The following is a 27,957-nucleotide window of genomic DNA, read 5'->3' on the forward strand; positions in this document are numbered from 1 at the left end:
CCACTCTAACCACTAGGCCACTCCTCTGACAAAGCTGCTATTATTCAGGTGTGTTTGTGTGGTGAAGTTCAGTGGTAGGTACCAAGCTGAGGTCAGAAAGTGGTTTTACCTATCACTCAAGCTGCAATGGAGAAAAGGAAGCAAGTTCCAAAAAGCTCCAGGTCAAATACAAAAGGCTGCCAAAAAAAAAAAAAAGAAAAAAATCACCACTGGTCATGTGAGATTGTGGATAGAAGTGACCCAGTGTGATGCTGCTGCTGCTAAGGGCTTAGTGCCAGTGTTAACACTGAAGTTATATTTACAAACAGCACTATAGACTTTAGCACTGCAAATAGTCCTGCATTTGGAAGTCAAGTCTAACAACACTGCTTTGCCAACTGATTTCTATGTCCCTTCATTTCAAATGATGTGAAAGGGGTAGGCAATTCTCCCCTCACAATGCTCCAGAAACAAAATCCCTGATTAATTTGTTTAGCATTCCGGATTCCGGATTTCCCACTGCTAAAAAGCAAGTGCTAATTTGGTTGCATTATTCTAATCAAAGTCCCCCCCCCCCCCCCCCCGACATTGAGAGTTTCCATACAACAAAATATTGGGCTGCATGTTTTCACAGTGGGGATGGGCACGCAGATGGTGAATGGATGAAATGTTGCATGGGCTGCACACAGTCAGCAGCCTTGTGCATGAGAGAAATGGGTCTTGCGGTGTGAGTGTGTATGTGTGAGTGCTTGTGTGGCTAGGGAAAAGCATTTTTAAGATATTTGGGCAATTTTTGATGGCTAAAGTAGCTATATTTTGAATGTTTGTATCTGAATCAGGCACGAGGGTGTTAGCATGCGGAACCTGATGATGTAAGGTGTTTAATGTGTATATGTGTTCTGATGTGGTAGTTGGGAGCCAGCACTGAAAGACAGGGATGCTACTGCATGAGTAACCACTGAAGGGGGTTCTATTGAATCTAAACTCTCTAGAAATAGTGGGGTTTAGACAGGTAAGCCCTGATGCGCCAGAAAAACATTGAGTCGGAATTACTGACCAATGCTCAACACTAACAGCATGCAAATAATATGCAAGCTATTAGTTTTGAGCATTGGTTGATAAAAGTGTCTGAGCATTCCTTGTGAATGCCCACAAGAGAAGTGCAGTAGGCACAGCTCTTGTGGGCATGTCCAACTATTATCAGACCCCTTCTGACCCTCTCCCTAACCTTTAAAACTCTTGGTGGTCCAATGAACCCTGACCTCAACCCCCTTAACCTTTAAAACTCCCTGGTCCAGCGGCCCCCTACCTGACCCTTCCAAAACCTTTAAGAACTCCCTGGTGGTCCAGCAGACCCCCTACTGATCCCCCCCTACTCCCAGAACAAAAAAATTCCCTTGTGGTCCAGTAGACCTCCTCTCGAGCCCCCCACTACTCAAAAAACTCTGTGTTGGTATAATGACCCCCACCCCTCCTCTCCCTTCCCTCCACATACTTTGTAAGAGTTGGAGGCAGGAGGGCAGGAGCAATGCCTACTCCCTCCTGCCTCTGGGCCCATCCTTCTCAAAATGGCAGCACTCAACCCCTGCCCAGTGTTTCCTGGGATGCACTGGGAGGGGCTAAGCACCATATAAGGAGTTTTTCCCTTATATGGTGTTTAGTCCCTCCCAGTGCATCCTAGGAAATATTTTGCGGCACTCATTTTCGCTGGTTGGAAGGCCAGTGCTTTTAGCGCTCCTGTCCCATTGAGGATATTACAAGGATTTTACAGCCAGAACTTTTACAACAATCTTGCTGTTAAGCATTCCTGTGACAACACCAGAGATTCACCAGACCCCTGAGGCAGGCCTTTGTGCCTAAACACGGCCGTGTCGGGTCATCTTTTAGCTGTTTTCCAATAAAGACCTTTGATATCCTCCTTGGATCCACCTCACTATTTTGTTTTGTTGCTCACGTTTACGTGAGGTCTGCTCCTCCTTTTCACTTGTCTTAGAAGTGTTGAGCCAAGCTGACATGTAGATGCTGGAATCATCATTGGCACCTCACATATTTCAGCTGGAACATGCACTTTAAGGTAAGACACACAGTTGTGAAATTTGAAAGAAATGTTGTAATGATCCTTTTGAATTTTAAATAATTTTATGCACTTTACTAACTGGCTATATATTAAACTGAGCTATTTAATTGGTTTTAAAATCTACCTTTACAATAAAACACGTATTAACGTTTAAGCAGTCTGTGAGGCCTGTTTGTACCTAGTACTTGCAAGAGTTAACATACTCACTGAAATCAATGCTGGTTTTTAAGCGGCTGTAATGTTTTAGGTCAAAGTGGGCCTTGATTTAGGGGAAATCAGCCAACATGCATTCACTGTGACCAACAGCCATCTTAGCTATTGCCACTGAACTGAGGCAGTGCTGAAGCCAAGGGGGTATTACATTGGCATTGCAGCCAGCGTTGTTATTGGAATCACTTCTGGGGAGAGCAGTTTCGATGTCTCAGACATTGCAGTAGTATTCCCAGATCCGTCCAAAGTCTAAGTCGACATCACTCTTAAGAGCCCTGAAGGAGGGAGAATAATAGGTCCAGAAGAGCTCAACAAAACACCATTGTTGTCCAAGTTAAGCTCCTTCCTATGCCTGACAGAGGATGCGTCTTGAACAACTGGAACCGTGTAAGATGTAGTCACGGTTTGTTGCAGTGAAGATGTTGCAAGTAGGGCATAAACCCTCTGTTTCCCTCTACGCTTTGGTATTGGAAAGTGAAGTAGAAAACATAGCGGAAAAAATTGATGTCACGTGGAACAGGAGCTTCCTCAACCCTGTCTTACGCAGACATTATTTTGTTCCTCCATCTTCAAAGAATGGTAGCCATGTAGGGGGTGATCTATAAGTAGGCATCTCCTTTTAGGTGCCCCACTGCCATGCAGTGAGATCCTATTCTATAACGAAATCTGGAATCAGATTTTGTTATAGAACACTATTGTAACCTGGCATCAGCATGCATATATGTATGTGCTAGGGATGGGCAGGCAAAAAATGTTCATTTTGTGTCATTTCCTATGTCGTTTAGGGGAATTTCTGTTCAGCAGTTCCTTCCCTTTTGTCATCAAGGGTGATGACAGAAAATAAATTTTTTTGGCCCCCTTCTTGCTGCTCCTTCTTCTGGCCCCCCTCCCCATGAACGTCCTTTCTGATCCCCTTCCCCACTGGACCCTCACCCCACTCTCTGTAGGCCCCCCAGGCCTACTTTAATCCCTGGTGGTCCAGCAAAGGTCCACTGGGGCAGGTGCGATGCCCATGTCCCAGCCACATTCAAAATGGCAGCTGTAACCTTTCATCCTAGTGTCATGGTGATATGTCATAGGCATCATATTGGACGTGGCCATGAGTCTGTGACTATTTGCAGGAGCGAATGGGACCCCCACTAGACCACCAAGGATTAAGGTAGGCCTGGAGGGCCTGTGGGGAGTGGGGTGGAGGAGCCGTGGAAAGGGCGAGGTAGAAGGGGTGGGACCAGAAGGGGGGCCTTGGATTATTTAGCAAATAGTAACATACATATAGTAACATAGTAGGTGACAGCAGAAAAAGACCTGTACAGTTCATCCAATCTGCCTAACAAGATAAACTCATATGCGCTACTTTATATGTATACCTGACCTTGATCTGTATCTACCATTTTCAGGGCACAGACCGTAGAAGTCTGCCCAGTACTAGCCCCGCCTCCCAACCATCGGTGCTGCTACCCCATCTCCGCTAAGCTTCTGAGGATCCATTCCTTCTGAACAGGATTCCTTCATGTTTATCCCACACATTTTTGAATTCCGTTACCGTTTTCATCTCCACCACCTCCTGCAGGAGGGCATTCCAAGTATCCACCACGCTCTGATAATTGCCAATTAGTGTTCATTATTGCTTGTTAAGTGCTGGCATCAATGCCAATTAGATTGTTAACACAAATAAGCTACGTGCGGTGTTATAGAATCGGCAACGATTTGGGGGCCTAAATCTAAGCACATTATACAGAATCTTGAAACCTTGCCCATTTAAATTTGCCAGCTACAGGAAGTGACAGAGAAAATGCTGTTTTGGCATTTTCTCTGCCATTAGTAATGACTGCCCATCCCAGCTGCACAAGTCATAGTCCTGGCATAACTGCGGTCGGTCATGTAAATGTGGCAGGGACGCATAACAGACAGTATTCTGTAAGTTGCGTATGTAAGTGTCAGCCTCACCCTTGTCCCACCCATGCTCTGCCCAAATAACCCCCCTCGCATTTACACACTATGCCACTCATGTACATCACTGCAGAATAGGGCTTAGCCTCCCTGCTATTTACTTGCATAACTGTCCACCTACCTGCGAAAGTGCTACTATTCTGCACATTTACGTACTCAAGTGGGATTCAGATGTGTGCACCCAGTTATAGAATTGCCCTTATTGTGGTAAGGAGATACTGGCTCCCTCACGAGCCCAAAAAGAATAGTAACTAAAAGTGGGGGTGCTCAGCTGCTATTAAATAAGAAATACCTGGACTACTGATGGGTATTTAGTTTAGTACAAAATTTCCCCCCTATTACTCAGATCACAAATTAGGTGGTTGGGGTAATTATAATCCTGAATTTGAAGTAAAGCCATGAACATGGGTGAAGGAAAGTTAGGGGTGTTTTAAAAGACAATGTTAGGAGCAGTACAAGATGTCTGTCCCATGGCTCAGCCAGGTAGCACTGTCAAGACAATTCTCAAAACCTATTGCCAAACGGTAAGGCCAGTTAGTGTGGGAACAGCGCACATATGAATCTGTGCGGAATGCTCAGAGGACTTTAGCATGGGAAACAATGTGCACAGCAGAAATGGCTGCAAATTGTATTTAAATGTAGTCAAAAGTATGCTAATCACATCATTTGCTATGCCTTCCCAATGCTTAGAGAACAGTGCACAAGCAAACCCTGCTCTTACCGCTGGAAAATAAAGCCAGCTCAGAGCTGGAAGTGGAAGGATTGATTTTCAGTTTAAAATCTGCCACTTTTGATTTCTTTTTGAAACAGAAGAAAGCTCGTGTAAGCCTGTAAGCGCAGGCACTGAGAAAGAAATGTGCATGAGTCCAGGCAAATCTGCCACTTTTATGTGCTTAAGTATATTTATTTATTTAGATTTTACTCACACATTTTTCAGTAGTAGCTCAAGGTGAGTTACATTCAGGTACACTGAATATTTCTCTATCCTAGGAGGGCTCACAATCTAAGCTTGTACCTGAGGCAATGGAGGGTTAAGTGACTTGTGCAAGATCACAAGGAGCAGCCGTGGGATTTGAACCAGCCACCTCTGGATTGCAAAACCAGTGCTCTAACCACTAGGCCACTCCTCCACCATAAGCCTGCCAACTTAAAAAAAAAATGAAAAATTGAAAAGTGTATATGTAAGGCTGCAGAAGAGTGGAGCTGATGTGTGCTGCATGGTTAGGTTTACCTGGTGCATGCGTACAAGAGCTGTGCTCATGTTAAAACTCTTCTGCGCATGCACCAAGCATGTTTCTCCCCAGGAGTGGATTGACCATTCGGTCAACTGGGCAGTGCCCGAGGGCCCAGATGCCTGCCGCTATCACTGCACACTACAGCCCTCCTCTGAACTCTCGATGGAGCAGGAGGCACGCAACAGGCTCTCTCTCCACTCCCATCCAATACCCCCCCCCCTGTAGCGGCCACCACTGCTACTGCTGCTGGTTCAGCAGTAGTGGCAAAAACAGTGAAACATATTGTGGGGCCGCACTGTTCCTGCTTGCGGCTGCTGGTCCCGCCTTCCTCTGACATAATTTCCTGTTCCAGGGCAGAGCCGGTCAGCCGCAAGTGGCAACAGTGTGGCCCCACAATCTTTTACTTTGTTTTTGCTGACACTGCTGAAACAGTGGTAGCATCAGCAGCAGTGGTGGCTGTAGCAGGAGGGTATTGGGTGAGATTGGGGAGAGCCTGATGTGTCAGTGGGTGTGTCCGGTGGGGGGAGGGCTGAAAAAACCCACAGACACTGGATGGAGGAGGGATGGGGACAGACGCTGGATGGAGAATGGAGGGGGAGGTAGAATAGATGCCGGATGGAAGGGAGGAGAGATGGGAGAGATGCTGGATGGAGGGAGTAGGGGGACAGATGTCATGTGGAAATGAGGAGATGTAGGGAGATGCTAGATGTAGGGAAATGTAGATGTAGGGAGAAGAGGAGGGTCAGAGGCTGGATGAGGGGTAGAGAGGGGTCAGATGCTGGATAGAAGGGGAGAGAGAGGTGGCAGACAATGGATGTAGGAAGAAGAGGAGGGCCAGACGCTGGATGAGAGAGAGAAAGAAGACATGTTGGATGGAAGGGGGGGGGGGGGGGGAGAGAGGTCACACATGGTGGTTGCGGGGAGAAGAAGAGGACCAGATTCTGGATGAGGAGGAGAAAGAGGAGAGACAGAGGTGGCAAACACTGGATGTAAGGAGAAGAGGAGGGTCAGGCACTGGATGAGGGGGACAGAGGGGTCAGATGCTGGATGGAAGGGGGGACAGAGATGGCAGACACTGGATGTAGGAAGAAGAGGAGGTGGATGAGGGGTGGGAGGTGAAAGAAGCTGGATTTAGTGGGTAAAGGAAGGACAGACATTGGATGAAGAGGGGAGCGGGTACAGATGTTGGATGGAAGGGGAGAGAGATGGCAGGCGCTGGATATAGGGGGAGAGGAGGGACAGACACTGGATGAGGGGGAGAGAGTGGACAGATGTCAGATGGAAAGAGGGAGAGGAGGGACAGGCACTCGACGAGGGGGAGAGAAGGGAGAGTTGCCAGATGGAAATGGAGAGAGGAGTGACAGACACTGGATGAGGTGGAGAGAGGGGATAGATGCCAGATGGAAAAGGTGGAGAGAGGATGCAGATGCTGGATGGAACTGGGGAGAGAGAGGGGCCTGAGTGGATGGAAGTGAGGGGAGAGAGGGGGCCAGATACTGGATAGAGGAGGGAGAAAAATAGGAGAGACTCTGGATGGAAGTGAGGACAGAGAAGGGTCAGATGCTAGATGGAAAGAGGGGGGGGGAGAGGAAGGGAAGACACTAGATGAAAAGGGAGGAGAGGGGGCAGATGCTGGATGGAAAGGATGGAGAGAGGGGGCAGATGATGGATGGAAAGGGGGGGGGAGAGAGAGGGGGCAGACACTGGTGAGAGTTAAGAAGAGATCAAGGAAAGAAGAAACAAGAGAGTGGGACCAACACAATTAGAAAAAGTAAATGGCCAGACAAGTAGAAAAAAATGCATTTTATTTTTAGTTTAGGATAAAGTAATGTGGTAGCTGTGTTAACAAATACAGAAAATGTAAATAAGATGGTATCTTTATTGGACTAATTCTAATACATTATTCTAATAAATTTTTGACTAATGTTTGGAGACCAAACCCTCCTTTCTCGTGTCAGAACAGAATACCTTAACAGCAGTATACTGTCTTGAACTGAGGAAATAGGCTTTGGCCTCTGAAGGCTAATTGAAAAATGAATTTAGTCCAATAAAATGGTATCATCATATTTTCCTTTTTTTTTAAACTTGTATTTGTTAACCTATAGTATAGTGACTGAAGTATGCCCGTTTTTGAAATTTGTATCTGCTGTTGAGACCTGCAAGACTACCACAGGAAGTCTCGGCTGCCATTTTGAAAACACAGTGGCCTGGTGGGCAGGGGAATAGCAGCAGCGCAGCCGGCAGTAAGGAACATGCTCCCCCCCCCCCACAGAGGCCACTAGACCACCAGGGCCCTTCAGGTAGGACCAGGATGGCAGGAGCATCGGATGTGGTGATAGGGAGGGACAGCAGCATGGCAGCAGGGTGAGTGTCGGGCAGCAGCCAGGCAGTGGGCCCAGACCACTCTCAGTGCCCAGGGACCCAGAACACTCTCAGTCCAGCCCTGTTTCTCCCCCTTGCTTTTGCTTTTACAGCACACATATAATTTGAATGTGATTTCCTTTGAGCATTGGAAAACTATTTTTCTGCATTGTGCGCTGCTGGCTCTACTGTGAGAGTTCTGAGAATCAGCCTGTTTGTATCTGTGAAGGGAAAAAGTAGATAAAGATAGCAGTGTTAAAAATAGTAATGAAAAATAAGGAATGAAAGAAACCTCTCCTTGCTGGTGAGAGCTGTATTGGTGCAGGCTGTTCGATTATAGGAAAATGTGCTTCAGATATTTGCTGTTTGCTCTGGCCTATTTATTCCACTGTACGACTGCATTCTGCCGAGAGATTACAAATTTTGCTTAACAACACCGTGGTTTGAAGGGGCAGCAGGGGAAGTGGTGGTGGGAGTGGGAAGGGTGGGAGTAGGGAGGGAGACCAGTAGTGAGAAGAAATGGTTGTGCACTGCTATGTATTGTTTCAAATACACACATATACCTTAACAACTGCTCCTGGATTCCTGCTGGGTAATTATGTAAATGCCAGCTCTCTCTGCCTCCTTCCCCCTCCTCCCCCTTTCCTAGTTATGCAATCCAACACATCCATCCTACTGTACCAGCCTTCACAGAGGTTTTTTTTTTTCTTTTTCAATTCAAGGTAGGTCCCGCCTTCTTTGTCCCTTGGGGGAGCCGCCATTGGCCGCCGTGCCGGAGCCCAGCTCCGATTGGCGCCGAGCTGTTGTGTGCCGGAGCTAGGCTGGCAGTGCACTGATTGTACGTCGAGGAGCATTGACCTACTAACACAGATCCCTGCTGCAGACTCCGGCAGAAAGCAGTGAGGGAAAGCACGAGAGGCGCTCGGGGAAAGCTGCTGTCGAACTTCATTCTCTGGTTGCATCCAGCGCATGAGGAAGCAAAAGAGACGCTGAGGCCAAGAGGGTCCTTGCTGGAGGTCATCTCACCCTGCCTGTGAATAGCAGAAAGGTAACACTCTTACTATTGTCCATCCAGTATATCGAAAGGGTTATATATTCCGTACACTCTCGGACCTGTTTCCTCTCTCTCTCTAACTTTCTGCTGGCATTTCGGGGCTCTGATCGATACATTCACATGATCTAATCTGGGGGGCGGAGAGGGGGGGACCTTCTGAGCAGCGCGTTACCCTGGGAGCTGCGGCTCTCCTACTTCATTCTTACATAAGCTGTCACATAAAAACATTGATAGCATTATAGAAGCTGCTTTTTGACATCGATCGATCCCCGGCGGAAACTGGCAGAGATTTCTTTTCTCGCTATTTGAAATATAGTAATGGTTATTTACTCATCGGTATTGTTTAAGGAAAGGATGGCAAAATGTTATGAGAAATTTCAATGAAAAAATTTTTTTTTTAAGGCTGTTTTTTTTTCCTTCTAGTCTTCCTTCTTTTGTTGCTGCTGTGGTGTTTAACCAGCCCGAGGGCGGGTTTGTGTGCCTTGCTCTTTCATACATTGCATAATTTGTACGCTGTAAAATCCTGCCCAGGATTACACGGTATGAATATGCAAGGTTTAGCAAATTCAGGTGTAGCATTACAAATTTAGGATTTGAAATCCAATTCAGACACGCAGTCGACAAATAACATTTATACATAAAGACCCTGTGGAACATAATGAAATGTAGACTATCTGGGAAAAATGCAGTTAAAATTTTTTTAATTAAAGCAAATGTTTACATAGTAGGGCTAAAAATATTTTCCTTGTTCGTATTTTCCGGCTAAATCATTTGCTCATCCCTTCTTGTTTCTTACCGAGTCCAAGGTCTGTCAGACCCTGCAACGCTGATCACATAACAGTTCTTGGAAATGTTGCATTATGTAACCACAGAATTTGCTGGCAGTCAGGCTGCGAGAGAGAGAGGGAGAGGGAGCTGATTACGCGATTTTATATTTTTGTCACAAAATATATTGGGACAATCAGCCTGGAAAATTTCGTTCGAAGAAATTTTGTTTAAGGATGTTGGAACACAGCTGGCAAAGGCGACTGGATGGGTGGCTCGTTTGCTCACGCCGCTGAGTGCGTCATACTCTCTCTGTAAAATCAAATTTGCGTCTGTCTATGTTTAGCACAAAGTATCAACATTTTCGCAGTTGTGGCTTCGCCTGCTATTTCTGTTCTTTCCTCCAGAGCAAGAGAATAGGCATCGCAGGGATATTTGCATCTCGTTTAAACCCGTGCTATCTAAGAACAGACTGCACGATGGATACGCTATTTGCGGCAATTAACAGTACCTCCTGTCTTTTCAAACACATGGCTGCTAGTGGCTTTTGCAGTACAGAACTGGAAGTGGTTGATTATATATGATTTTTTTACCCTTGATTTTTACTGATCGATGGTATAAAATAAAGTATCAGACATGACTTTTTTTGTAACATTTTCCCATAAAAATACAGAATCATTGGAATGTGCTGTGTGTGTATTAAACACACACACACACACACACATACATATATATTTATTTATTTATTTATTTATTTATTTATTTATTTATTTATTATACGCACGGACACACACACATACAATACTTACACATATACATTTTTTACATATAATCGTAACTCAATATTCTCCATATTTGACCATACCCTTTTGTGATACAGATCCATGAATTTTGAACATCTTTCAAGGAAAATAGATCAAACTCTCTAGTTTTGTGTACTTCACTTTTCTTCTTGTACAGTACTTACATACTGCTACGTAGGAAGTACAAGCAAGGTGTGGGCTTTCTTGCTCTGATGGTAGATCGGCAAATGAATAGGGAAGTATATTTTGCCTGGTTTCTATAGGAAGGGTAGAGGTTGGAACTCGGACCGCACGCCGCAGGCAGGGGTTGCGCGGGGGGGGGGGGGGGAGAGGGGAGGGGAATGGATTGTATTTACTGGAGTGTTGCGGTGCATAGGGTGTAGCTCTGATCCGGTGAATGGGGTGTTGGCCAGGACTCTGGAGCAGGGTAATGATCGGACCCGGCTGCGTTGCTATCACCGCATTCCTTTGTTCTGTAAGGCAAAGGGGGGAAAGCAGCAGCTGATGATGATTGGGGGGGGGGGGGGGGGGGGGGAGAGAGAGAGAGTGTTGACTGGGAGGACAGACGCTGCACAATTGACAGGAGTAAGAAAGGATCCTGCTGTTTGTTTGCACTGAGAGAGGGCTAAGTAGCCTGGAGAGGCAGGCATGCTCCTCCAGTCACGTACTCGCTGTTCATTAACACAGTCACACTGAAGGGGGGGGGGGGGGGGGGGGGAGAATAGGGCTTGCCGTCTCCCTCTGTGTTGCAAGTGGAAATATGTTAAGCAATCCAGCTAGTTTCTCCGAAGTGTACTTAACAGGCATTCTGCCACTCCAGTGTCTTGAATTTGCCAAACGAAGAGGGAAGTATGTATTAAGTCTGACGTTTTTCTAAGGAAGGAAGGTGCTTCCTGAAGTGTTTTAACTGCAGTGCAACCTGAGAATCGCCTTGCTCATTAACGTAAATTCCTGCTGCTCGTGGGGCTCTAGCCTTAAAGAAGCCCAGGAATGCTTTTGTTCTATTTCAGCTCTGTATATGGGTAGGGCTCATGCTGGACAGAGCATAGACAGTACGGTTTAGTAACCCGAATCACTTTACTCTGCCAGGGTTAAGGAGCACATCTTGAAATATTAGAAATAAGCCCTTACCCTGAAGTTATTTTGAGGAATTATGCCTATTCCTTAACCAGAAAAATTCTCTTTCGCTTTTTAACCAGACAGGGCACTTAACACCAGTTTTGGTTATTGTACTATGCCAGATATTAGAAACCCATTAAAAAAACTATACTGAAATGGCTTGCTTGGGTGGTTCTTGCCTGCCACCTGATAAATGAGAGTTGGCAGTGGTGGCATCTCCTGGTCATTAGTGTCCCCCTCCCTTGAGCACCCCAGCAGGATTCGGGATTCATTCCCAACATTCTGCTGGGACGTAATTCCTTCCACACACATGACCACTGGTTTACACCGAGTTTATTTGTAGAGTGATGTCTCCAGCAAGCTGAGGCAGTGCTTAATGGTTGTGAACTATAATTAGAGCACACTAGAGTAGCACAGCTGTTCCTAAAATACATCTTGCTGTCTGATTCTTACGCATGTGATGCTTTAACAATTCCTTTAAGCTTTTTAAAAGATCATTAGTGCATTCGAGGTATGCGGTATAATATAGGATCTAAAAGGTGACAGAGTCTATATTGATCAGTATGGAAATAGAAAGATACGACTGAGATTTTGTTTAAACCTTTGGGACACTATTAATCCGAATATCTCTAGGTAGAATTTGAGTTCATAGTCCGATTCAAAATATAATAGAAACCAGATCATTAATATTTCCTGTTTTGAATAAGTCCTCTTAAATAAGTAAGAAAAAATAGGTGATAATTGCTGAGTTTTTTTTGTTTTTGATGCTTTTTTTCTTTTATTGTTCCTATTGCATGAGTTAATCCTTTGCTGCAGTTGCATAACACCAGCACATATATTACATAACCAAATTCTTTAAGAGCAATATGGAAGGCTAACTTTCATAATCATTTTCCAGTTCTCTTTAGAACATTTTGTATCAGAAGTTTTGGAAAGAAAGGTCAGTGAAAGGTGCTGTCTTTTAATACATGGCTTGACTCAGGGTTTGGGAGCTTTTGGGGTGTTTTTTTTTTGTTTTGTTTTGTTTTGTTTTATTTTAAACAGTTAACAATAGGACAAAATGGGATTGGATCATAGGAACCAACTTTCCAAAATTATTGGGGGTGCTAAGCCCTGTGGAAATAACCCTTCCTTGGACACATACAAGGAATTTTCTCAATATTGGGGGTGCTCTAGCACCCGCAGCACCCACAGAGTCGGCTCCTATGGATTGGATGATATATTTTGCTTTGGTATCCTGTGGTATATCACTAATCCATTGCAACTATTGATATTTTCAGCCTAAGGAAATCTAGAGTCTCAGATGTAGGGGTCCAACAGACCAGGGCTGTAGGGAGGAGGGCAGTGCAAGCAGTTTGGTTGCACAGGGTACAAGGGAGGTGGAGGCAGGGCCGCTGAGAGGGGAGCATATTTCCCCCCCCCCCCCCCCGGGCCTGGCCTCCAAGGGGGGCCTGGTGCCAGCAAGGCCTCCGGAGGCAGGCAGAATGTTCTGCTCCCTTGGTCTGTCTCTCTCTTGCTCCTGAGTGTGTCGGGACCCAGATGATTGCTTTAATGCGATAGCCTGGGTCCCGACACACAAAAGCAGACCGAGGGAGGAGCAGACGCAGCTGCAGTGGCCCGGCTCTGTCTCTTGCTGGCCCTGAGTGGCGGTGCCAAAATTGCACCCTGTCAATTGTCTCCTGTGCTTGGCTGCAGTACAGTGGGCGGGTGCAGAAGAGCAGACCAAGGGAGGAGCAGATGCAGGAAGGTAAAGGGGGGGGGGGGCAGTTGTGGTGGCCCTGCCCCGGGCCTGGCTCTGTCTCTTGCCGGCCTTGAGTGGATGTGCCAAAATTGCACCCTGTCAATTGTCTCCTGTGCATGGCTACGGTACAGTGGCGGGTGCAGGGAGCATGTCACACAGAACATGATTCCAGCTCTATATAGTCCTTCTATAGATACTTAAATGCATCTTGTTTCCATTTTTATTTTTTAATAAATATACCTAAAATCAAGCTTAAATCAAGCCAGTGCTTGGGCCATCCCATTGGTGAATGTCCTGTATGGTGTGGCAGTTCCACCTTCAGAGGGGGGGGGGGGGGTGGAGGAATGACCTTGATCCTGGCATCCTGGCAACCTGGGTTCAATTCCCACTGCAGCTCCCTGTGACCTTGGGCAAGTCACCCAACCCCCCCCCCCCCCATTGCCCCAGGCATAGAAAACTTAGATTGTGAGCACTCAATGGACAGAGAAAATAACTGCATATATTGTGTACAACACTGTGTATGTCTAGTGTACACTGACTGCCTTGAGTGAGTTCCTTCCAAAAGGCAGTAAATAAATCCTAATAAATAAATAGTAGCACTATAGAAATGGTTAGTACTAGTATTAGAATGTGCTGTATAGATGAGGTTAATGGGTTTATAGATCTGAGATAATAAACTCAAGGCAAAAAAAAGGAAAGGAGAAAATGTGAAAACTCAGCATTTCAAAGACCAGAAAAGAGGTAAACAAAAGCCAGCAAAGCCAGGGAGGAGTGAGTTAACAGAAAGTCCTGCTGACTGAGGAAGTTATGGAAACCTTTCCATTCCCTCTCAGCTGCTGGTGACAGATCAGGTTACAGGTACATCATGATCCAGAACAGAAACAAAACCAGTAAAAAGGCTCACAGAGTACTGACTTTCAAGAAGTGGGTTCAAGAAGAGCAGCTCAAATGAGCAAGAGAACAAATGTTCATAAAATGTTTTTTTTTTTTTTTTTTTTAACTTGGAGCACTTAATACATTTTGGGTTTTATTTTGTGAGGGCACACATGTAGAGCAAATGTTAAGAGGAGGAAACGGAGCGCTGATTGCATGCTGAAATTCATTTTACATGAATATGTTAAAATAGTCAAGTTATTCAAAATTAGATGCATAAATCAGAATGAGAAAGGAAAAAGTTCCTTTTTGTTTTGTTTTTGGACATTTCTTAAAATGCTGGTGGATTTGCTGTTGTGCTTGAAATGAGGTATATAACCTCAAATGAACGATTTGGTGTTTTGGAGGACAACAAGTGAAGAATCAGAGGCTGGCCAGTGGATGTGCAAGTAAATCTGTGTCTAAATGCAGTGAATCTATAAACCGGTTTCCAAGCCTGCTTGCTTCCACTGTCAGCAGGGAAATAGCTCTTCAGTTTTTGGGCCAAGGTAGTTGGGAAAGATAACAGCCTCCCATGGCTCTGCTGTGAGTCACCTGTAATCAGCAGTACAGTTCCACTGAGAGCTTTGTTCTCTTCTGTTTCATGATCTGTAAAGATGAAGCAAGAGCACACAGAGGAATTAGAGCCCTGTTTACCAAAAAAATGTATTTAAAAAGGTAGTTCCTGGACAATGTGGCACCTGGGCAAAGGTGCCTTTCACATCCTCACGTACTCAGAGGGGGATGATCAAAGGCGAATGCGGGCGCTAGAGGCTATTAGCGCTGGACAAGTGCCCACATTTGCTTGTGCCACAGGATCAGAGCCGGTGAGCTCGTGTCACAACGAACTCCCTGGCTCTGAAGAACGTTAATAGCTTGCAAATGCAAGCTAAACAGGGACATTAGTAGTCCTCCTCAGTGCTCAGCAGGCAGTGCACCAAACAAGGGAGCTGCTCCCACAGCAAACTCTACACTAGCTCGGAGCTGGCAGTAGGGTTTACCAGGGCATTGGGGAGGAATGGGAAGACCCTCTTCAGCACACCTCTCCCGACACAAAGGGGCTGGAGGTCTGGTGGACCTCTAGACCCTCTGACACCACTTGACACCCCCCCACCCCGACATTAGGGACTGGACCCTCTGACCCCCCCACACAGAATCCCCCACTTAGCCGCACCCTCCCACCGGAGCCTGGTGGTCTAGTGCTTCCAACTCCCCCCTTGTACCTGGAAGCAGGAGGAGGGAGTAATCGCTCCCTCCTCCTGCAAGCGCCACCTCAAAACTGCAGCGCCCTGCCCTGCCTGGTGCATCCTGGGATGCACTGGGCCGGGCTTCGGTACCATATAAGGGAGAAGCTGTTCGAGCTGGTTTGACAGGTGTGGGCTTTTTTTGTTTTTGTTTTGACAGCCCGGACCTGTTAACTTCTGCGGGAGGATTGTGCTCTCGGGCAGATGCCCAGGCGTAGTCCTCCCACAGAAGTACCCCAATGATCAAATCTAATAGCATGCTATCGGTTTTGGATCATGGGGCTTTATTTCCCTGAATTGTTCCGGTGCTAATTTTACAGCGCTGTTCGGAACAGCTTGGGGAATTTGATCATTGACCTATCACGGACTTAGTCAAAAGGGTGATAGAGTGCCCCCACCTCAAGGGTGATCACTTTTATTTCCCACTTCTTGCAATGGCCCAATACTTTACTTCTTGTAGGATTTACTAAACCACAGTAAGTGATTATTGTCGCTTAGTAAATCCCATGTTACCATGGCCTACACTGGTTGGGCATTGCCAGTGACAGGAACATTCATTGGGTGGATAACATGAGGAGGGGACTAGCGAAGCTTGAAGAATGGTAGCTAAGATTTAATGCTAAAAGTGCATTTGGGCTGCAAAACTTTAACGGAGGTGTACAGTATAGCAGGATGACTACTTCTGTCCATGAAAGATGAGCAGGACCTGGGGGTGACTGTTTCTTTTCCCCATGTCGTTTGCAGCATTATTTGTTTTCTTTCACTTATCTTCATTTTCATTTCAGGGGTGAGCATTCTTGTGCACTTTTTTTCAGTTAGGTGTGCATTTGCAGAGAAGTTCATGGAACTGTGCCTGCCAGTGCTACAGTGCCCTGCCTGTGTGTGCTGCTACCACTGGTGCCTACTCAGTGAACAGAGTGGAGATCACCTGTTATATGTTCCCCTGCTGGACACTTTGTACTTTGGCTCTAACAGAAGGAGCAGCTGTATACAACCCACATTCTCCACAACCTGCGGAGGCTGGTGATCCAATGCAATCATTTCACCTGTGTACCGTGAAACCACTTTGGATGCAACCTGTCTCTTGGCATGGGACAGTGCGGAGGGACTCCCATGCCATTAGCTCCATTGCAGCCTGCCTCTGTGTCTCAGTAAGGCCTGTGTTGTAACTGCAGGAGGGGCTGGAGGAAGTGGGTAGGGCCTCTGAGAGGGGGGAGGACAGTGGGGGGGGGGGCAAAATTCCCTGTGCCCGGGCCTTCAAGGGGGCAGGGCCGCCGAGAGGGGGAGACAGGAGGGGACAAATTTCTTGGGGCCCGGGCCTCCAAGGGGACCCGGCACCGCAGTCCCACTCACCACCGCCACCGGGCCCCTTCCACCCCAACCCCCGCCAGCAGACGTGCTGTCTTCTGTTCTGACTCCGGCATGCGCAGCCCACACAGACGCGCTCCTCTCAGCTGATCTTCGCTGTACTCTGCAGGGCTTCTGTGCATCTGACGTTGTGCACAGAAGCCCTGCAGAGTACAGCGAAGATCAGCTGAGAGGAGCGCATCTGTGTGGGCCGCGCACGCCGGCGTCAGAAGACAGCACTTCTGCTGGCGGGGGTTCGGGTGGAAGGGGCTCGGCCTGGTGGTGGAGGCGGGTGGTACTGTGGCGCAGGGCTCCCCTCAGGGGGGGCGACGACAACCTGGGGGGTGGCAGTGGGGGCGGGGCCCAGGGGGCCCGGGAGCGGCCTTGTCCCGGGCCCGGCCCAGTCTGTTGGCGGCCCTGCAAGGGGGGCTCGGCACCAGGGTCTCTCTCCTGCTCCTGAGTATGGCATAGTTTACTACTTACAATGCAACACAATATGCAATAGAACATTTTAATTGACAATGTAGGGTATAAGCAAAGATGGAACATATAGAAAGGTAAGAGCATAGGAGCCAACTTTTCAAAATGATTGGGGGTGCTGATTTTTTTTTTTTACAGGTGGTGCATTCCCCCTCCCCCTGCCTCCCCCCTGTCCCCCTCCCTCATCCCCCTCCACCTCCCTCCGAGTTCCAGGTCCCCTCCCTCCCTCCCTTCGAGTTCCAGGCCCCCTCCCTCCCCTCTCTCTCTCCTTTCCCTCCCTTCGAGTTCCAGGGTCCCCCCTCCCAGTTCCAGGGCCCCCCCTCCCTTCCTCCCTTCGAGTTCCAGGCCCCCTCCCTCCGAATTTTAAAAGTCATCTATCTTACCTTGTTGGGGTTAGGGCAGCAGCAGTGTTAAAAAGCATGCAGGCTCGGCTCGGTGCTTAGTTTGTTTTCCCTTCTCTCTCTCTCTCTCAGCTCTGGTCCCACCCTTGCGGAAACAGGAAATGAGGGCGGGAGGGGGCCTGGAACTCGATGGGAGGAGGGAGGGAGGGAGGGAACAAACTTCCGGTGGGTGAAATATTGCAGGTGCTCGAGCACCCACAGCACCTATGGAGTCGGCGCCTATGGGTAAGAGGAGTTAGAAAATAAGGTGATTAAAGAAAGGTGCACAAGAGGTCAGAGATGGTTAAATATTATTTCAGCTAGGGTAGGAGTGAGACTAACAAGTTAGTTGCTTCTTCTATTAAAGGCCTGGTTGAAGAGCCAAGCTTTCACCTGCTTCCTGAAGTAGAGATAGTCTTGTGTTAAGCGGAGCCTCTCAGGGAGTGCATTTCAGAGTGTGGGGTATACTCTGGAGAAGGCTCACTTGGGGTATTACATCGTGTAATGTCTTTTGGAGAGGGTGTAGTTAGTGATAGTCCTTGGGAGGATCTTCGTGTCCTTGGAGGTGTGTAGATGATCATCCTATTCCTCAGGTACTTGGGGGCCATTTCCTTTAAGGGCCTTGAAGATCAGACAGAGTTTTAAATTTGTTTTAACATTTGGACATCTGCCGGTTGCAAAGCTGACTCAGTTAAGCGCAAGGCCCCTAGGAGGCTGCCCCTGTTGCCCTGCCAAGGTTCGCTGCATACATAAAACCTATACACTGATTGGCAGATTCAGTTTGGAACTTTGGACGCATGCACTGTGAAACTAAACTATTCCCTTATAAGTAAACACTTACAAGAAATTTGCAGGATCACTACTACTACTACTGCTACTACTACTCATCATTTCTATAGCGCTGAACATGAAGAGACGGTCCCTGCTCAACAGGATCAGTATGCATGACCATTCCCCTGCCCTTACGTAGGAAACCCTTCACATAGTATACAGTAGCCAAATACATGATATTCTTCTCCACCACTTTTCAGAGAATGTAACTGAAAAAGAGCCAAATTAGCTAAAACAAACATACAGCTGCAAGAAATTGGAATGCAGAGGGAGCAAGGTGCCCTAGGAATGACCCTGCAGGTGTTACATTGTCAATTAGGTAAACAGTGGGGGTGAAAAAGAAGTGTGGAGGGGCATAATTGAAAAGGACGCCCAAGTTTTGTTGAGGACGTCCTTGCAAGACGTCCCGATGGAGGGACGGGGAAACCCATATTATCGAAACAAGATGGACGTCCATCTTTCATTTCGATAATACGGTTGGGGACGCCGAAATCTTAAATTTTGGTTGTCCTTAGAGATGGTCGTCCCTAGACTTGGTCGTTTCTGATTTTCGGCGATAATGGAAACCAAGGATGCCCATCTCAGAAACAACCAAATGCAAGCCCTTTGGTCGTGGGAGGAGCCAGCATTTCTAGTGCACTGGTCCCCCTGACATGCCAGGACACCCTATGGGGCACTGCAGTGGAGTTCATAAAATGCTCCCAGAAACATAGCTCCCTTACCTTGTCTGCTGAGCCCCCCCCCCCAAACCCCCCTAAAACCCACTACCCCCAACTGTACACCACTACCATAGCCCTTATGGGTGAAGGGGAGCACCTAGATGTGGGTTTCCGGTGGGTTTTGGAGGGCTCGCTGTTTCCTCCACAAACGTAAGAGGTAGGGAGGGGGGTGGGCCTGGGTCCGCCTGCCTGAAGTGCACTGCACCCTAAAACTGCTCCAGGTACCTGCATACTACTACTACTACTTAACATTTCTAGAGCGCTACTAGGGTTACGCAGCATACTGCTGTGATGGACCTGAGTATGACATCTGAGGCTGGCATAGAGGATGGAAAAATATTTTTAAAGATATTTTTTGAGGGTGGGAGGGGGTTAGTGACCACTGGGGGAGTAAGTGGAGGTCATCCCCGATTCTCTCCGGTGGTCATCTGGTTATTTCATCCACCTTTTTGTGCCTTGGTTGTAAGAAAAACACAACCAGGTAAAGTCGTCCAAGTGCTCGTCAGAGACGCCCTTTTTTTTCCCATTATGGGTCGAGGACGTCCATGTGTTAGGCACGCCCAGGTCCCGCCTTCACTACGCGTCCGATATGCCCCCTTGAATTTTGGCCATCCCTGCGACGGAAAGCAGTTGGGGACGTCCAAAATCATCTTTCGATTATACCAATTTGGATGACCCTTGGAGAAGGACGCCCATCTTCTGATTTGTGTCGAAAGATGGGCGTCCTTCTCTTTCGAAAATGAGCCCAAAAGTGACTTAGCAATCACTCCACAGTTCCGGTAGTGGACATAATTTGATATGAGTGCATGTGTTCTTGTTTAGTGCATAGTATTCTCTTTTAGTGCACAGTATTTTACGAAGATGACATGGAACAAAGTTTTGGATTTTTCCCAGCCATTTTTGGGTTTTAACAACGTGAAATAAATGTTGTTGACATTTCCCATGTTGTTGCAACTGACAGCCTGTCTTTAGTATCTGATGATCTTAAGGTGGCCAAACAGGTACAAAATGTGATGGCAAAAGCCAGAAGGATGGTTGGGTGCAAAGGGAGAGGAATGGCCAGCAGGAAAAAGGAGGTGATAATGCCTCTTTATAAGTCAATGGTGAGACCTCATTTAGAATACTGTGTGCAGTTCTGGAGACCGCACTTTCAAAAATATAAAAACAGGATAGAGTCACTCCAGAGGGCTGCTACTAAAATGGTCAGTGATCTTTGTCATAAAACATAGTGGGGGGGGGGGGGCAAACTTAAATATCTCAATATGTATACTTTGGAAGAAAGGTAGGCAAGGGGATATATGATAGAAACATTTAAATACATCCATGGAATAAATATATACGAGGTGAGCTTCTTTCATTTGAAAGGAAGTTCTGGAATGAGGGGGAAAGGATGAAGATGTAAGGGAATAGCCTCAGGAATAATCTAAGAAAACACTTTTTTACAGAAAGGGTGGTTGTTTCTTGGAATGGCTTCCTAACAGAGGTGGTAGAACTGAGGACTGTATCTGAATTAAAGATAGTATGGGACAAGTACAGTGGACCTTTAAGGGAGAAGGAGAGACTGTAGAGATTAATAGTTGTTATGGATGGGCAGGTTGGATAGGTCATATGGTCTTTCTCTGTCGTTATTTTCTCTGTTTCTGAGTTACAACCCCCACACTGAAATGCATTGGCATACCTAGGTTGGTTGCCACCCGGGAAGGGTCGCCACTATGCCCCCCCTAGCGTATCACCCCCCTTTGGCACATCATCCACTCCCCACTTGGCACCTGGGGATGCACAGAGCAGTTGCACTGCTGTTGGCTCCGCTGGTCCCCTGCCCCGGAACAGGAAGTAACGTCAAAGGTGGCAGGGAACCAGCAGAGCCAACAGCCGCGCGACTGCTCCATGTACCACCTTGCTGCCTGCACCTGGGGCGGACCGCCCCCACCACCCCACCCTTGGTAAGCTAGAGCTGAAATGTTTCCCTGCCAACACTTAAAATCTCCTTGGCCAAAAACTAGATTGCTCTTTAGTCTTTGATATTCTTCATTAGCTCTCCTCCTCCATTTATTAGCTTTTCCCACCAAAGATCTCCCAGCTTTCAGTACTGAACCTCTTTATCCTATACACAGAGACTCCCAGGAGAATAAGGGGGTGCCTGGGGGGTGAGGGAGAGACATGGGGACAATGTTGGGGTGGTGGTTGAGAGAGACTGCACAGAAAAAGAAGACCAGGAAAAAATAAATAAAAGAAAGCTTGGGAGGAGGAGTAGGAATGTGTGTATGAGGGAAGAAGCGGGAATGAGTGCAAGGGGGAGGGGAGTAAGGGAAAATGCAGTTCAAAGGGGAGGGAAAGGGGAAAACAGGATGGGGAAGAGGAGCAACAACACCCCAAAGATACACTTTCCCCAGCCTCCAGACGCCAACTCCTTGACATCTCACTGAAACACACACATACACACCAACATGCATTCCACGACACCACCCTTCCCCAGCCACTTTTCCATTGTATCACTCTCTCCACCCCTCAAAACCTGCCAACACTATTTCACACATACAGCATACACCTGTCAAACATACCTAGAGATGCATACCTGTTTTTTTTTTTTTACCATACACACACGCATGCACATCGTACCACTCACAGATATCAGAATCCACATACAACACAAAGACAGCACATACTTCCCCTACTCCTCACCCACCCTGACCCTATGGAGACACACTTTCCATATCTCTGCCACTGAATCATCCTCAAAAATATATGCCTGACTCTGCAAATGAGAAAGGGGAAACATGGCACCTTGTCACACTGTGGGGTAGATTCAAGAAAAGTTGCCAAAAATTAGGCACAAGAAATATGGACGTTGAGCTCTAATTTTGTAGTGGCATGTGTGCGCCCAACTTTAAACGCAAACATTTATGCCCTGTCAATGGCTGGTAGAAATGGTCGCACCAAAAGTACGCAGTTGCATGCATAAGTGATAGGACAGTACAGTCTCAATTACCTGACCTTCGCTAATCCAACCATCCAGCATATCTGTCACGTTGCCGTTAAGTGTGCAGATTCTCTTCCTGTTTTCTGACTTCACACGCTGCTGGTTACTGTTAATAAATCATACTGCTTTTTAAATACAGATGCCTTATGCCTGTTCATTATGTACAAAGTATGCTTTCCATGCATTTTTTAAGAGGTTACCATTGTTTTCTGTATTATCTGACTTTTCACTTGTCTGACAAAGGCTCTGTCCCATTTTGTGTCGGATAATCGAGACTGTACTGTATTATAGAACTCATGCTTGCAAATGCAAGACCTGCCCCTGATCCACCCATGTGCATGTTCATTTTGTACTTGCATGCTATAGCATTTAAGTGCTAAATTGATAGAATAGCACCAAAGTGCAAAACTACAAATTAGTGCAAAATAGCACCAATTAACGCCACTTAGGGGCTATTATTGGTACTTCAGGACAATTTAATAATTAAGTCAGGCACACAACTGGCCCTAGTCCAGTGGTTCCCAAACCTGGTCCTGGAGGCGCCCCACCCAGTCAGGTTTTCAGGATATCCACAATGAATATTCATGAGATTATATTTGTATGCAGCGGAGGCAGTGCATGCAAATCTCTCTCATGAATATTTATTGTGGATATCCTGAAAACCTGACTGTCTGGGGTGCCTCCAGGACCAGGTTTGGGAACCACTGCCCTAGTCTATAACTTACATGGCCAAATTTGTGCACTAGTTGGAAATTTGAGTGCGCAACTTTATAGAATCCGGCCCTACGTGTGCACATTTCCTGTTGGCCGGCTGGAATCCTGGTGGGAAAGCTGAACTCATTCCGTGACAGGATGCTGTCAGCGTATTGCACACGGTCAAGGAACACAGATTAGAGGAGTGGCAGGCCTTTATATTTGAAAAGATATACATTTGTAAATGTAGAAGTTGCCTGTTAGTACTGGAATAAGGTGTGTGCAAAGGGCTCATTTTGCTACAGAGCTCAAAGAGGTGCAGTGTCGTCGGGGGGGGGGGGGGGGGGAGCCTGTGTTTTCTCGTGAACTTATGAGGTTTCTCGAAGATGAATCCAAAAAAGAGCGCAGTACAGAGACTAATGTCTTCCCCCTGTACCCCTCTTCCCCCAGATTGTTACTGCTCTCACTCTTAAACCTTCCTCGTTAGTTGTGAACGTATTTTGTTACACTGGTCATGCACTGTCTTCTCTCCCAGTAGTGGCAATCAGTGCTTATGTGATATTGGAAATGAGGAAAGAATCCCTTTCTTTCTTTTTGTCACCTTCCAAATTGTGTTGAGAGTAATTGATAAATTCCTGTGCATTGTGAGAGACGTGATTCTTGCCAACCCAGCTGAACGTTGTGGCAAAATTACAATTTCCAGGTTTAGAAGCCTGTGTGACTTAGAAGGTATCCACGCCTTGTCTTGTATAACCTGCGTTGTGTAATGCGATTGAGTGGTTGGAGTGGTTTTAATTGCTGGTAGAAATCCCTACTCACCATGGAATGTTGCCAGAAATATAAGCAGAGAGACACACACTACTTAACAGGTCCCAGAAAGCAGAGCTAAATGTTTCTTGCAGCATGTTGTGTAGCAGAGGTTTAGACTGAGGTATGCTAGGCACTAAAAATAGGTTTCATGGTGTCCATGTCACATCATTGTTGATTAGATAGTGACTCTGTGTGCTTGTGTATCATCTCCTCACTCCTCAAACTTCACTAAGTGATAATCATAATTTAAATGTCTTCAGAAAGGTACAAAATTACATTTATCAACCATAGTCAGGCCCGTTTTTGGAGCGAGTAGGCTGGTGGTAAGATTACATACGCACACACCCAGAGAGATTACTACCTTTGGCATTGTCCTGTATCTGTGCTGCCAAATGGCCTGGTTTCTGAAGAGAGATTATCAGCATACTTAGGTTCTGAGCTTGCATCACAATGCATCAAGATTCTTCCACCTGAAAACGGCACATCCTCATATGTTAAATTGTACCAGATGTGGGTGTGAAAAATCAGGATGAAACAGATGTCTTCCTTCTGAAAATGGGACACTTGTCCGTTTGTAATCTTTTACTTTACTTTGGGTTTTTTTTTTACAAAGCCACGCTAGTGATTCCCGCTCGGCAATTGAGAGGAAGCCCATATGAATTGAATGGGCTTCCTCTCATTTGCTGTACCGGGAATTGGTAGCGCGGCTTTGCAAAAGAGGCCCTTTATTTCTTATGAATTGCAACATACCCAAAAGAGTTCAGTGTGATTTACATAAAAGATAACTTGACATTCCAGGAATTACAAACAAATAAAATGCCAGTTGCAATAAAAATACATTTTCCTTGCAATTTGTTTAAAACAAACTTTTCAAACAGATAGATTTTCAGAGATTTTGCGAAACATTTTATAGTAAAGGCTAAATTCTAAAGATCAATGATACAAACTTTTCTCAATTATACAAAAAAATATATAAATACAACTAAAAATCCTTTGAGCACAACAAAATCCTGAAAACTAAATAGGCAGGTTTAGTTTTCAGGATTTTGTAGTGCTCAAAGGATTTTTAGTTGCATTTATATATGTATATTTTTTTATAATTGAATAAAGCTTGTATCATTGATCTTTAGCCTTTACTAGTTTTTGTATTTATTCATTTTTAGTCTTGATTTTTTTTTTAAATCCCATCTATATTGTTTAATACGGTATTATGTAACATCTTATATCTCACTCCATTTGGAGAGGGGAACAACAGATCCATATAATTTCCAGTATATCTTCTATCCCTAGACTTGAGCAATACAATCAAACTAGTCAAATAAGCTGGTACACGTTCCTGTAATATCAAATAAATGAACATACAAAGCTTAAAAATTCTCCGGGTTTCAACCGGCAGCCAGTCTAATTTAACAAATAACGGGATTGCTCTTTCATATTTTGTTAAAAAAAAATCAGCCTAGTAGCTACATTCTGTATGGTTTGTAATCATTTCCTAACCAAACTGGTACAACCTACATGTAAAACATTACAGTAGTCTACTTGAGATAAAATCAGGGATTTCACTGGCAGCCTAAAATTATCTCTGTCAAAACAATGACCAATTTGTTTCAATTTCCTCAGTACAACAAAGGACTTTTTTAACTACCTGGCATGACAGCTTTTCCATAGTCAAATGGAACAGAGGTGCTCTCAAAGAAGAACTTTCTTCACCTAAGCTGTATAAACTATACTGGCATTTGAGGCTAATGTTATTAACGAAAGTACCAAAAACACGTTGACTGCGCTATGGTTAAAGATATTACTGTGTAAGTCAAGATTACTGTTAACATGGGCATAGTGCAGCTTAATGCAAATAATATTTAAAGGAGATAATTCGATTAAATGAAATAATTAGAATGTTTTCTAACTGTTATGAGTCAAACAATGAAGTAACGTGGTCAACAGGACACGTCCAGACATACCAGGAAGGCGGTAGTAGTTGCAAACAGTTTATTCCATTAAATATATTGACTCAAGGTGGCACCGCATTTCAGCCAGAGTGCTTGCCTCAGGAGTCTACAAAATATAGATAAGATTGTTATGCAATATCTATTAACTAATGGTTTATGCATACTTTTCTCTATAAAAGACTAGTGTAAGAGGCCAAAATGAGTGTACATTATAGCAGTGGCATAGGAGGGGGGGGGGGGGGGGGTGGTGGTGGGGCGGTCCACCCTGGGTGCACGCCGCTGGGGAGTGTCAGTTCCGCTGGTTCCCTGCTCCCTCTGCCCCGGAACAGGTTACTTCCTGTTCTGGGGCAGAGAGAGCAGGGAACCAGCGGCGCCGACGCAGCTCCCAGCAACATGCACTCGGGGCAGTTCGGCCCTCCCGCCTGTTCCTCGCCGCTTTCCCATGTAAGTACGCGCTCCGGGGGGGGGGGGGGTGTATGTGCTCCAGAGAGGGGAGGGTGCGCCGTGCTGCACCCGGGGGGGGGGGGGTGCACAGCGGCGACCCGCCCCGGGTGTCAGCTGCCCTCGCTACGGCACTGCATTATAGTATTTTATAATTCACACACATGTTAATCTCTACCCAGCCTTCTCCCAACCTCTGCCCATGGGCACGCCCACAGTAAAAGTACGCACCATGCAAAGAAGGCATGTATTTTTAAGCTGGCCATTATTTATGGGGTCATTTACATGCATGTTTCCACTTTTGCGCTTAAATGGTTAAAGTACAGGTTTCTTGCAGCCTAAAGTTAGGTGGCTCCTTAGAAAATTGCCCCCAATAGGTGGAACCTCACACAGGCAAGGAAGCTAGATATGCCTAAACAAATATCGGTGACAACCTTCTGTCCCACTTGTTGCTGTTTAGAGCACACAAATTCTTTGAGAAGATTTCTTGATCAAAGATTCAGTATTTTGTGTAAGTGACTGTAGCATTGGCATTCTGCTGCCTTAGCATAATACGAGAATGATGGTGGAGCAGCATCATTCACAGCTTGCAGGCCAGAATGACATTCATATGGCCTGTAATCACGCCTAATGGTTAGAGAGGGAAAACAAAACTAGTCAACTGAGAAACTAAGAACTTCATGGATGTGACTGAAGATTCCGAGTATAATAAAGTGGGCCAAATGTTTTACTGTTGTTTTTTTAATTTTGATTTTGAAAGGAAAATGGATAGATGGACATAGATGGTTTCTGCATATGCTTCTTGTTTTCTCAATTGAATTTTAGAGCAACTATACGGTTGAAGGTATTGGCAGTAATAACAGTGCCATTATGCTGCTGACCCTACACTCAATGCTATTAACATAGTAACATAGTAAATGACGGCAGAAAAAGACCTGCATGGTCCATCCAGTCTGCCCAACAAGACAAACTCATATGTGCTACTTTTTGTGTATACCCTACTTTGATTTGTACCTGTCCTCTTCAGGGCAAAGGCCGTATAAGTCTGTCCAGCACTATCCTCGCCTCCCACCACCGGCTGGCTCTGCCACCCAATCTCGGCTAAGCTCCTTAGGATCCATTCCTTCTGAATAGGATTCCTTTATGTTTATCCCACGCGTGTTTGAATTGTTACCGTTTTCATTTCCACCACCTCCCGTGGGAGGGCATTCCAAGCATCCACTACTCTCTCCGTGAAAAAATACTTCCTGACATTTTTCTTGAGTCTGCCCCCCTTCAATCTCATTTCATGTCCTCTCGTTCTACCGCCTTCGCACCTCCGGAAAAGGTTCGTTTGCGGATTAATACTTTTCAAATATTTGAACGTCTGTATCATATCACCCCTGTTTCTCCTTTCTTCCAGAGTATACATGTTCAGGTCAAGTCTCTCCTCATACGTCTTGTAACGCAAATCCCTTACCATTCTCGTAGCTTTTCTTTGCACCGCTTCAATTCTTGTTACATCCTTTGCAAGGTACGGCCTCCAAAACTGAACACAATACTCTAGGTGGGCCCTCTCCAACGACTTATACAGGGGCATCAACACCTCCTTTCTTCTGCTGGTCACACCTCTCTCTATACAGCCTAACAACCTTCTAGCTACGGCCACCGCCTTGTCACACTGTTTCGTCGCCTTCAGATCCTCAGACACTATCACCCCAAGATTCCTCTCCCCGTCCGTACCTATCAGATTCATTCCCTTTCCTCCTTTCCTGAAGTTACTATTGAGGAAACTACACTTCTCCTTTCTTCCTCAAAATGTACCACCTGTTCCTCTGATCCCATTCCCACCCACCTTCTTAATGCCATCTCTCCTACTCTTATTCCTTTCATCTGTC

General features: G+C 46.0%; 1 protein-coding gene across 1 annotated transcript in view; it reads left to right on the forward strand.

Moving 5' to 3' along the window:
- The first annotated feature begins 8,650 nt into the window (after window positions 1-8,650).
- The window catches only part of NFIL3 (nuclear factor, interleukin 3 regulated), a 37,085-nt gene continuing 17,778 nt past the window's right edge, over window positions 8,651-27,957 (forward strand). The window contains exon 1 of the mRNA XM_030193601.1: window positions 8,651-8,860. The gene's annotated coding sequence lies outside the window, so the exon portion shown is untranslated. The remainder of the gene's footprint in view (window positions 8,861-27,957) is intronic.

Source organism: Microcaecilia unicolor, chromosome 2, assembly GCF_901765095.1.
Source record: "Microcaecilia unicolor chromosome 2, aMicUni1.1, whole genome shotgun sequence".
Lineage (NCBI taxonomy): Eukaryota > Metazoa > Chordata > Amphibia > Gymnophiona > Siphonopidae > Microcaecilia > Microcaecilia unicolor.